This window comes from Canis lupus, chromosome 22 (genome assembly GCF_011100685.1).
Source record: "Canis lupus familiaris isolate Mischka breed German Shepherd chromosome 22, alternate assembly UU_Cfam_GSD_1.0, whole genome shotgun sequence".
NCBI lineage: Eukaryota > Metazoa > Chordata > Mammalia > Carnivora > Canidae > Canis > Canis lupus.
In genome coordinates this window covers 54,701,023-54,714,260 of record NC_049243.1, presented here as the reverse complement: position 1 = coordinate 54,714,260, position 13,238 = coordinate 54,701,023, and the positions used below count along the sequence as shown (strand labels likewise).

At 33.6% G+C, this 13,238-nt stretch overlaps 1 long non-coding RNA gene across 2 annotated transcripts; it reads left to right on the top strand.

Annotated features, from left to right (window-relative positions):
- The first annotated feature begins 273 nt into the window (after positions 1-273).
- Positions 274-11,860, top strand: LOC111091798. Of its 2 annotated transcripts, XR_005376085.1 has the most exons (4): positions 5,684-5,771; positions 5,920-6,033; positions 6,948-7,033; positions 11,728-11,860. It is a non-coding gene; the product is annotated as an uncharacterized LOC111091798 (long non-coding RNA). The 2 variants fall into 2 exon arrangements; XR_005376084.1 differs by lacking the exons at positions 5,684-5,771; positions 5,920-6,033 and adding an exon at positions 274-324.
- Positions 11,861-13,238: the final 1,378 nt, after the last annotated feature.

The window sequence follows — 13,238 nt, the reverse complement described above, 5'->3', positions numbered from 1 at the left end:
AGTTAATGAGTAGCAAGCAGATCACAATCTTTTTTTTAAGGTTTTATTTATTTATTCACGAGAGACACAGAAAAAGAGAGAGACAGAGAGAGAGAGAGGCAGAGACACAGAGAGGGAGAAGCAGGCTCCATGCAGGGAGCCCAGTGTGGGACTCCATCCTGGGTCTCCAGGATCAGGCCCTGGGCTGAAGGCGGCGCTAAACAGCTGAGCCACCCGGGCTGCCCAGCAGGTCACAATCTTGACAGACATTCTAGCATTCCGTATTCCAAAGATCTCACATCCTTCTTACTTTAAATATAATGGATTCCTGACATGATACTCCTTGTGAGTTTCCACTGAGACTAATTTTTAACCAACATACTTATTAAATAACTAGACATAAGCCCAACTGCTCAAGATAAACTAATTTATTCAGAGCCTTTGGCTAAGGGTCCAATTTGAAATACTTATTTTTTTTTCCTGATTGAGCACCCTCAGAATCCATTCCTTTGAAAATTCTCACAAATATTGCTGTTATAAATAAGTCTAGCAATTCTGTTGCTATGTCATATTTTTCTGTGTGCACTTGGCTTTTCTTCCAACCTTAGCTCTAGCTAAATTCTAGGTCTAGATAAAATGAAGATTGGGCAGGTAGAAAGTGGGATGAGAATTACCTTTGCAGTCTGAGGTAATTCCCTCATTTGCTATTGCTGCCAAAACAGGCTGGCGAATGGATACATTTCTAAGTTTCCTATTATTATCCTAATAAATTGCTTTTCCTGATTGTTCTCATCAAAATGCATTAATTGTGCTTTCATTCAAAGACCCTTAGAGATAAAGAAAGGATACTTAAAGATTAAAGCATGGAAAAGGAAAAATAAAATGGAAACAGATCGGTGAAATGGGAATATATGGGAAGATTCAGAGAAGCAGCTGTTGGATTCAGCCTTGCTAGTATATCACTTGCTGGACAATCAAACCTCAGATGCAAACCTTAAAACTTTTATTTCTATGTCATCTACTTGAGTTTCAAAATACTTGGTGATAAGGTACATTCAACTGCCTTTGAGATCCTCTGATTTCATTTTCACTGCAAAGGGCATAGGAAGGAATAGACTACATTGTTTTTGTTTCTTTATGTGAGAGATAGAAACCATATAGCACAAAGTCTTGCACAAAGTATGAGGCAGGCTGTGAGAGTTCTCAGACAAAAAAAGAAAAAAAAGAAAAGGAAAAGGAAAAGAAAGAAGGAAAAAGTGGCAAATGTCTAGATATAGCCAGAGAATTTTATGTCAATACTGAATATCCTTTTCTTCATTTTCAGTGTCTAAGGCAATTTGAACATTAATAACTGTACTGTAAAATTAACTTTTAAAAAAATATAGATGAATTATTCTTAAGGTTTAAATATTTAATATTAAGTTCATTTATCCATTGCTCCTTAACCTTTTCCATTAATTTATTTTTTGAGATATTTCTACATTGATAGCATTTTCCTTAATATATAAATGAAAATAAATCTCTCAAAGTAAACAGCTTACTCTTTATAAATCTAAATGTAATGTGTGCCTTTTGTTGAAATTTTGAATATAATAGTAATAATTGTAATTATATATTTTTTAATTTATTTTATATATTTATAAATAAGTTCTATTTATTTTTAATTACTATAATAATCCTGATACCTTGTTGTAATTTTATAGGTTTTTCCACTCTACTTATCTGAAAGATAAATTATTGTTTAATAGATGAAATAGATTCTAGATTTTGTTGAGAGAGATCTTAAAGACAATTTTGAAATGTTCTCCTGTTTTTGGTGAGAGCTACTTTCCCTTATTCTTTAAAGTGATATTCTTTTGACTATCATTTCATACATCTAGTAATTTTCCTATGTTATCTGTTTTGCTAGCAATTGTATAGACCAGTAGTTTTCAACTCTGGCTGCAGTTTGGTTCACTTATAGCACATTGATGACCTAGTACCATTCCTCCAAAATTGAACAAAATTCTCCAATGTCATGGCCTGGCATTAGTATTTAAACAAAGATCTTTCCAATTCATCTTAATGCACAGCCAGGATTGATATTCATTGGTATAGATAATACTGAATTCAAGATGGCATAGACTGTGACTCTTATCTTTCTGTGAAAGAGCAATCAATGTCCACAGACTAAAACAAAACAAAACAAAACAAAACACTCTGAAAATACCGTTAACTCAGAGGAACCAGACCAAGTGGAGAGCACAGATACATACTCTACATAATTGGGCTCACTCCCAGTATAAATATATACAACAAGCAAAACAGTGAATCAATGTACTCAACTGGGCTTCCCCTCAAATGCATAGCCAGCAGTACAGTGGAACTTCTACCCAGAGGTCGGTTTTCTTCCAGGCAATAATGGTTTCAAGCAGGGCAGATGATACTAAACTATTTTAAGAATATCATATGTGAAGTTTATCCTATGACTGACTGACTTTTAGAACTAATTTCATTTAATAATTTTCTATGTAAATTTCTATTAATAAAAGTCTCTGAACAACAACAACAACAACAAAAAAGTCTCTGAATAGCTTTAAGGTCAACAATGGATTTGGTACTATTCTACTTCGAGCTTAGATGGACCAAGTACTTTGGAGGAAAATAAAATCCATCTTTCTGAAAATAAGTCCATCTTTGTTATGATGTACTTGCTACAAATGACTCATAACTTCCTGTTATCACAAGATATTCAATGGCAAAACAAAATATTCGTGTCTAAATTATAACATATTGATTTAATGTTTTTGATTGTTTTGCCAGTTTTCTTATGTCATAAACAATGCCCTACAGATATTAATATATATTTACATAAGACTTACTCACTTTAGTGGTACTTTTGGTTGACCTTAAAAATAATAAGTTTATTTATTTTCATATGGGTATGATCAATTAGAATATTTATTTTGTTTTAATATTTCCAGACTTATACTTAACAAACTGTATGTACAGAGTTTATAATATTGGATAGAATGAGTATTCTTTCTTCTCCTATTTTTTAGTGATGGTTTTATAGATACGGTCTTAGTCCTAAAATGCATAAGTTTTCCTTTACACCAGTAGGTTTCTAAGTCTATGTAAAATTTTTCAATATGGTGTCACAAAAAATTATTTTGAAAATACACATTTTCATGTTTCTTTTCTCAAACCCATGTTTAAAGTAATCAATCTCATATTTTATTTTAGTCATATACCTTGAAATTGGTACACTGATTTGTCAATCTTGAAAAATTGTAGAATGAATATTTTAACATAATTATAACTTAAATGAATGGTCTTAGAATATAAATCAACTGCATGTTTGCTCAAAGAAATTTCAAATATTCTTTCACCATACTATAAACTGAATATTTTTACCAATTTCCTAGTGCTACTTTCTCTGTCTTATTTTACAAATACACTGAGATATTTAAATCTTTAACAGCCTTTTGGAAATGAGCTGTGTTGCGGAAATGTTATGATGATGTTTTTGTATAGGTACTTAAAGCATTTCTAACTAAATTAAAGAAATATATTATGGAAGCACAATTATTTTTTAAAAATTGTCAAAGTTAACACAAATCAAAAAAAATCATTTGATTTTTAACAATATCTTTCTAAATGTCTAATCTTATGTTTTAATCAGTTGATTAAGCATTGCCATACTTAGATATTGAATCATAGAATAACTTTACATGATGTACATGGTGCATTCTTTATTTCCATGTATCCATTTTAAGAAAATGTGAAAATCCTGCTTAGTTCAACCAAGCTTTAGTAATTTTAACACTTTCATTTTAATGCATTTCAGTAGGTTGCAGAGTGATGTAATTTAATATGTATTTAACACCCATTCGTAATACTTTTGCCTTGAACCTAAAGATAATTTTGAAAGAAAATAATACATAAGGGATACTGTTCTTACTAATAATGCAAAAAACATTTCAGGAAAAGAGAAAACTAAAAAAAAAAAACAGAATTTGTCTCTGAAGATATGGAAGAGATAGATACATTCGATCATTAAAGTCTTTCTGTTGTCTCAGCCTTATTCATTTACCAAGACATTGCTCTTGCTGATCTGTTGTCACCTATTATTTATGCATCTTATTCATGCTGCTGCAAAGAAAGTCAGTGGTATGCATATTCATGTTGCTGTGTTATTTCAGACAATGTAAATAAAATAGGAGGAATTTCAGAACATATATAATGTTACTACTTTCCCTTCTTCCCCTTCATTTATGTTGATTCTTCACATGTTGCAAGCCTTCTAATATTCCTTTCTTATTTGTCATTATTATATTCATGTTACCTCAGATCTGTTAATAAGTAAATATCTTGATGCCTTCTCCTGATTTTCTAAAATTCTCAAGGGAGCATACAGATTAACTTCTATTAGAATTTTTCCCATATTACTACTTTGGTACAAGTGAATTACACATGTAAACACAAATATTGAAGTTCATGTATTTGTAATTTATGCATATTAATCTACAAAGCAATGTAAGAAAGTGATTAAAAGGAGAGATGCCAGGAGACAAAGAGAAAATATTACATTCTTACATTAGGTAAATCTGGATATAAACTTTACCTACATTTTCACACAATATTGAAATAGCCACATGGAATCTAATGGTCATCATTGGTGCTTCCCATTTTCCCAGATGTTGGAAGTGGCTCCAGTAGGGATACATGGGTTGATCTGGCTTAGTACTAGAGAAAAGATGGCCAGTATGCTCCCAGCGATGTCATGATTCAAATTAATCAAAGAAGGAATAAAATATTCAAGTATAGGTTGATGTGCTTCTACTTCTTAAAACCCAGAAAACATATAGCCTTTCTATCCTTTGTGACTGCGTTCTCCTTTACTTACCTTCCTGAACATTATTTTGCCCCTGGTACGCTCATTCTTTAGCATGACTTTTTCTCTTTTTTTCCCTATTTCAAAGAAGGATTTTAGTTGAGAACTCAATCATTTCTAAAATAATTTACAAAATAGAAAATCATCCCTTTAACATTTTCATAAACATCGATTTCTGATGGATGTCATGTATGAAGGATCATAAGATGAAGGAAGCACTGATCTAACTGAGCACAACTAAGAATCATGAAGCACCTACTTTTGATAAATTGATATTGATATTCAAAATGAGTATGACACAAACAGAATTTTAAAGAATCTTATAGGTTGGGAATTAAGGTATAAGTTGAAAGGAGAAAAACTATAAAAACCAACTATACAATAAGCTAGAATAAAATTTCTGCATAAAGGAAGTAAAATGTCAATAATTTGAGATGTGATAAACACTTTATTTTTTATTGAAGTACAATTGACATACGGTGTTATATTAGTTTCAGGTATGCAATATAATGACTAAACAGTTCTTTACATTCCTCAATGCTGATTATGATACATTGTTTTCTTAATCCCTTTATCTGTTTCACCCACCCTCCACCAACCTCCCCTCTGGTAACCACTGGTTTGTTCTTTGTATTTAAGAGTCTGTTTGTTTTTTTTTATATCTCTTTTCTTTGTTCATTTGTTGTATTTCCTATATTCCACATATAAGTGAATTCATACAGTATTTATCTTTCTCTGTCTGACTTTTTTCACTAAGTATTATACCCTCTAGATCCATCCATGTTGTTGCAAATGTCAAGATTTCATTCTATTTTTATGGCTGAGCAGTATTCCTGTGTGTGTCTATCTATAACACATCTTCTTTATACATTCGTCTACAGAGGGACACTTGATTTGCTTCCATATCTTGACTATTGTAAGTAATACTGCAATAAACATAGGGGGGCATATATCTTTTTGAATTAGTGTTTTCATTTTCTTTAGATAAATACCTGGTAGTAAAATTAGTGGATAATATGGTAATTCCACTTTTAATTTTCTAAGGAAAATATTGTTTTCCACAGTGGCTGCACCAATTTGTCCTTCCCACCACATTGCACTAGAATTCTCTTTTCTCCACATCTATGCCAACATTTGTTATTTCTTGTCATGATTCTAGTCATTCTGACAAGTGTAAGGTGAGTTTCATTGTGTTTTTGATTTTCATTTCCCTGATGACTAGTGATGTTGAGCATCTAATCATGTCCCTATTGGCCGTTTGTCTGTCTGTCTTTGGGGGAAAAAATGTCTACTTGTATCCTTTGCCCATTTTTTAAACAGATTTGTGTGTGTCTGTGTGTGTTGATTTATTTAAGTTATTTCTATATTTTGGATACTAATTCCTTATTGTTATGTCATTTGAAAATATCTTGTCATTTATTCTACTGAATAAATTCATTAGGTTGCCTTCTCACTTTGCTGATGGTTTTCTTTGCTGTACAAAAGCTTTTACTTTGGTGTAGTCCCAATAGTTTAATTTTGCTCGTTTCCCTTGCCTGAAAAGAGATACCTAAAAAAAAATTATGGCTGATGTCGAAGAAATTATTGCTATGTCTTCTTCTAGGATTTTTGTGGTTTCAGGTCTCACATTTACATATTTAATCCATTTTGAGTTTATATTTTGTGTATGGTGGAAGAAAGTGGTCCAGCTTCATTCTTTTGCATTTACCTGTCCAGCTTTCCCAACACCATTTGTTGAAGACACTGTCTTTTCTCCATTGTATATTCTTTCTTTCTTTGTTGTAGATTGAGCGTATAAGTATGGGCTTACTTCTGAGATGTGATAAATACTCTAAATATAGTGATAATAGTATATGTCATAAAGGCTGAGAAATATCTTACAGGAAACAGATCACTTTCCTAGAAGGACAGTTAACTTACAATTGCTTAAAGCTTAAATTTTTCAATAAGGTTCTGCAAATACTACCTCCTTTGATTCTCACACCAATTCTGAGCTTTCCGAGTAGGTAATGTGGTCTCTAGTTCACTATAAGAAAAAATGTGACTTTGATTGTTTCTCTCCACCCCCTCCCCCCTCCCTTATACCTGACAGGAGAGAGAGAGTGAGTGATATCTCAGACCACAGAAGTACAATTCAAAACTGCAACTTCTCATCTGGAATTGAACCTGGAAAATCAGGTAAAGGAAATTAAATCCCAGCCTAAGAATATCTCCCCTAATCAAATATAGCCTTAGGTATTTTTTGAGATTTTTTTTTTCAGCAGTCATGAAATTATCAGACTCATATTAAAACATTTCAGAAACTGAGAAGATCTTGAAAAGTTTGGAGCATAGAATCAACCTAAGGAAATGAAATACACCATATATAATACTCCATGCTAAGTTCAAAAGACAAACTCTGATTATAGATGGGTTAGATATGGATCAATATCAGCCTTTATAAGAAAGATCTAAGTCTTAATTGAGTGAAGGCTCAATATGAGATGAGAGAATGATAAAGGCCAAAAATGTAAATGTGAGTGAAGCCAGCCTGGTGAGGAATAGGGAGTCAGTGAGAAAGATAGGAATGTTCTAACTCTTCTGGGAAGTTAACACATCCCACCCACAAGCTGCATTTTTCCCTTCAAGAGAAACATTGACAGACTAATTCAAATGCATCCAGAGAAGAAGGATAAATACAGGCTAGGAGATCATCCTCTATGAGAATCATTTGAAAGAACTGAGGAGGTGTATCTTAAAAAGGAGATAAATTGGTTGAGACTGGGGTGGGGAAGGATTGACAGGTGTGGAATGGGCTATTTTCAAAATATTTCAGGGTGTTACATGAAAGAACATTTAGACTTTCCTGCGGCTCTTGAAGGCAGAACAGGAACCGTCAGGTGTAGGTTTTAATGCAGCATCACGACTACCTTTCAGAGAACTATATTATCCATCCAGCAGTTGAAAGCACTGTTTTTTTGATATGTTGTAAAATGCGCTTTCATCTGGATTACCTTGAAAGTCCATCCTGACTGAGATTCTATTATTTCATTAATTATATATTTCATCCTTGCACAGTAGCATAGATATGGTGCTACAGATTGATTAGCACATTCATCAGAGCTTAAGAGTTTGTTTGTTGTTCTACAATAAGATAATAGAAAATACAGCTTAGGTGCCTAAAGTACTGATAACATGAAACATGAAGGATTGAATGGAGGAAAAACATTGCTAGCTTCACCTCAGTTTTACAAAACAGGTATATGATGGTGTTTAGAGGAACAAAAGTTATTTGAAGGAACAATAAAAACAACGAAACATAATGTTAGCATCAGAAGCATGATAAGAAGCTTAGTAAAACACTTTAATCCTAACATTTTAATTATATTTTCTCAATAGGAATTTGCCAAATGGATGAATGCATTAATGAATTAGGAAGCAGGCAGTTTCTTTTCAACACTTCACTGAGATTTCTATATGGATAGCTCAGTATAATATAAGAAAATGTCTAAGGATATGGGAAAACATGGCCCTAGGTCTCAATTTCTTCTTGACATGGCCCCAAGTCATTTTTTTTAAATGGTTTTACCTGGGTCTTGTGCCACTGTGAAATGTCACTGAACCCATGTAGAGGGAGTTGGGATTTTTTGATCCAATGCTAAATCAGGCTCACTATGGGTGGCAGCTGGTCTATAATTGAGAAGAAAAGTCTGGCTGTTTTGGGTGTGGGCATTGCTTCTATAATCGCAGCAATGTGCTGGCTTGGCATATCATCAAATACTCTTTTTGAACCTGTCTGATCACTTCCAGAGAGGGGGAGATTCTATTTTGTTATGGTTCATTGAACCATCATTTAAAAAATGCTGCATTTTAATGGAATAGCTTCTAGTGCTGGGTGTTTCAGTCATGTCTGCAGGGGTCTACTAAACACTGATAATGCCAAAAGCTAGTTTTAATACTCCAATAAGGTAAGAAAAAAGAAATGGAGATTTTTGGAACAGGGGTGACATTTGAAATGACCCGGGGTAAGAATTACATATGGAGGCAGATTAAGTCTTGAGAAAGATCAAAGGCATGAATCCTATTTGTTTGAATCCTGCAGATATTCCTGGGATGAGTTGTGTTCAGTGGTCAAAATTCTCTTTTCTCTTGACAGTATTTTATTCATGACCCTACTTTTAAATCTGGAAATTCTGCTTGGTAATATATAATGTTACTTTTAAAGTCACTTGACATAATATGTCTTACTACATGAAAATCCCTATTTTTAATCCTTGGAACAGAAATAAAATATATGCAATTGCATAATGTTTGACAGCTCTTAAGGGAAACCCAAGTTGGAGGTTGACATTGAATAGAACACTAATGCATGTTCTTCAAGTATTTTTGATACCCAAAGTATTGAAATATGGTTGAAGGTGCTGGCAGTAATTCCCCAGTCTGGAGATCTTCTAGAATCCTTTCATCTTTTTTAACCCCTTGGTTCAAAAGTCTACTGGAGTTAGAGGTTTTCTACCATTATCATTTGCAACTCAGGGTTGAATGCAAATTAAAATTGTCCTTCTCTTGCTTTGTGTCAATTATGATTAGTTTTGGTTACATGCAAAGCTTATCAGCCCAGAGTACTTTACAGAGTAGAGAGCTATGTTTTTTTCTTAAGGGGAAAAATACCCCACAAATGTAGGTAGTACAGAACTTGTACAACAGCTTGATGAAGTAATCAAGGACACAAATTTCTTCTAATTTTTTGCTTGGTTTAGGGCTTGTTATTCTCATGTTACCAGTATGGCTACTACGTCTCCAGCCATCATGCTTGTATTCCTAATAGGAAAAAGATTAAAGACAAAATGCAAAGCCTAAAAGATATATGAAAGCAGTTACTTATATTAACATATTACTGTTCACACATTTTGGAAAACCTTATCCACAAGAGATTCTGAGCAGTTAACTATTTTAAATTGGGTACATTGCAACTTTACATAAAAAGTAAGGATCTATGAGTTAGGAAGAAGGTTTGAATGAATAGATATTGACAGGCAACTGAAACCAGTTTCCACAAAGTATGAAACTTTAAAAGGGAAAACATATATTTATACAAAAAATAAATGGTCAGTACAGAGTATTGAGAAAACCCAGACAAGTGAAAGAAAATCAAATAATTTTTAAAAGTTAACTGAAACTCTGCTTGCTAGAGGAAAGAATATCAATTAAAAAAAAGTTAAGTGCTTTTTTCTTCTCTTTCTTATACTAGATCTTTTGTTCTCTGCGTGTGATAGTGCTTCGTGTTGGTTCTGAAAAATAATGCTAAGGAATGCATTATGTCACATTTCAATTCTTTTAAACCTAACTATCTATTACATCTATTATAAATATTTCCAGTAATAATAGCTACTATTTTACAACTCTATTTTAAGAGCTATTCCATTCTATCATATGCATATACTTCTACATGCTTAAGTGCGTAATGGAGATTATTTCAATTTTCCATACTGATAATTTTTAAATCCCTAAATATATATTGATATTATATAATATTGTATTATATATTTATGATATTATATAATATTGTATTATATATTTATAATATTATATATATACATGTTTCATATTTATCTCAGATTATTTCTGTAGGATGCATTTTGAAAGTAGAAATTAATCAGAGCATATGCACATTTTAAGGCTTTTATTATTATTTTGTTTATTTTTTTAAGGCTTTTAATATGTAATTAAGTAGCATGACCAGTATGTGTTGTCTCTCTGCCCTCCCACTCTCTTTAGAATCTTTGTTATTTGTTAGGCAGAGGAAATAATATCTTAATATTATCTTAATTGTAGTTCATTTATATACCAGGAAGAGCTGTAATTTTTGGATGTGTAATTGACTCTTAATCCTTGAAAATCACTTTTTCATGTGCTTTGCCTTTTGTCCTATACTCTGCTCGTTTCTCATTTCACCTTCTTCTTTCCATTTCTTTCCATTGTCATCTTCCTTCCATGTCCCCAAACTCTCTTTGCCTAATTATCAAAACAGTCTTACAAGGCCTCCCACCCCACTGTGGCTTTTATTTCTGGGAAGGATCATCACAGGCAGGGATACAATGGGATCCTCTGCCCAAATCACCATTTCTCCCAGGAATCCCCTTCATATTGACACTTAAATTTCACTCCTAATTACAGAATAATTACACTTATTCCCTAAGTGTTCCTTTACTTGGGATCACAAAACCTGAGTTTGGTATCAGCTCTATTTTTGAAGTTTGTGAAAGGTTCGGGAAGGCAGCCAGCCACTCATATTCTTCTTTCCTCCCAAGATTAGAACCAATTCAGAGATTGACATAAAATATCAGAGATATGGGATTAAAACAGCTGAGCTATCACTAATAAAACTTATATTGGAGAATAAGGCTTTGGCTCTGTGGCCCTGTTGGCCTCCTAACACGTGTGCCTTCAGATCCTCAGACTACCTCACTCTCTTCCTGACAGTTCTTGACAACAGCAGACCCACTGAATTTATCACATCGTAAAAAACAAACTTGGTTGTTACTTCGTGGAAACATGGTGGAAAGCCCAGCAGAGGCTAAGCCTGTGTGTCAAGTCCCCTCTCCCAAACTCCACAATGAGGGAGGGAGGCCTACATTTATCTAGTGGGAGTCCCTGTGCCTAAATATGGACACAGGAGCTCAGGAGACACCTGTGTTCTCCCTGACATCTTCAGCCATCCTACTGTGTGAGCTTGGCCAAGCTTTTTGACTTCTTTTTTCAGGTTAAGCTGAAAATAATACCATTTCTAAAGATTTAATAATGCACTATTCAAAAGGAATCCCAAAATTCATGTCTAGGTTTCCTGAACTATAGGTCTGATCCAACACACAAATGCTTTGTTGTTTTTGTAGTTAACGAGTAATACAGAATTAAGGATTAACGGGCCAGCATCAACAGAAACAGCATCTGAGGGGCCACTGGGTGGCTCAGTCAGTTAAGCATCTGTCTTCAGCTCAGGTCTGAACCCACTGTCCTGGAATCAAGCTCTGCATCAGACTCCCTGCTGAGTGGGGGGGTTCTGCTTCTCCCTCTCTGCTCTCCCTGCTTGTGCTCTCTCTTGTCAAATAAATAAATAAAATATTTTCTTTTTTAAAGCACAAACAGCGTTTGAGTACTTTTTTCCTATATATATAATTCAAAATAAGTATTACTAGTAGTAATAATAACAATTTTAAGATGACAAAGTTTGACAAATAATTATTTATAGACAATTTGATCTGCTTGGAGTTTTATATTTTTTGGTAGCTTAACAAGTTTCGCAATGTAATTTTCAAAATTGTATTTTTTTGGAAAATCATTTTTTTTGTTTTTAAGAAAAAAAATATAATTCTGACATTTCTCCTATTCATATTTGACATTGACAGCATCACTATCTTCTCATGCTCTCTTTTTGCAAAAGAAAGTAAATACATAATAATGTCATTCTGTGTCTTCAGTGGAGGGGGTAAGGAAGTATGCCCTAGGGCCTTCATACTCATGTCAAAATTATATAAAACTGTTATTATTGTCTATTTGTTTTGATACTTGGTTTTACTATCTTTAACTTAGATGACATTGACTAAATTATTTCCCCTGCAGTTTTGTGGGATATCTCAGAGGAAAGTATACATAGGAAGTTAAGGGGATTCCACAGCATCTTTCAGACTTCTAGAGATCATGTGCATCAGAAGACCTGACCATGGCCCAGATGTGCAGCAAGTGCCCTGAAACTTTTAGAGCAGAACTGCAAGCCCCAATCTCACCAAATATCTGTAGATCTTGAAGAGTAGAGCTGTGTGCAGTGGGAGACAGCGATATGCCAAATTTAACATGTTTTTGTGTGTGTAGCCATATCATAAGATGAAAGATTTAAGTGCAGAGAACCAACATCAGGAAGAGAGCATGACAGGGGCTTTGCACACACAGCACAACTGATGGAAGACTGCATGTGATGTCATACCCACATGGCTGAGTGCCAGGGTTAGGAGTCTGTCGGGACTCTGAGATACAGGTGTTAAGAAGCCCCTAAATCCTTAAAATACTAATCTGAATGGTGAAAAAATAAACTGAACCCTACAAAATTCATGACTTTAATGCAAGTTTGAATTTAGAAATGACTTAGTAAGTACTATTTGTCCAGGCAAGCAATATGCTACAGATATAGCTTGTAGAATACAGAATTAACATGCACATTAAAAATCAATACCTTAATCCATCAGCATTGTGAACAAATTTGATAAAATCCCTTTTTCCTTTTTATCTGCTTATACTTTTTGGAAGTTAAGTTCATCACTGACATGGCAAATAGACTATCTTTATGCCACAGGAATAGGAGTAATAACAGATTTCATTAATCTTACTTTTTGTGTGATCCCCAGAAGGG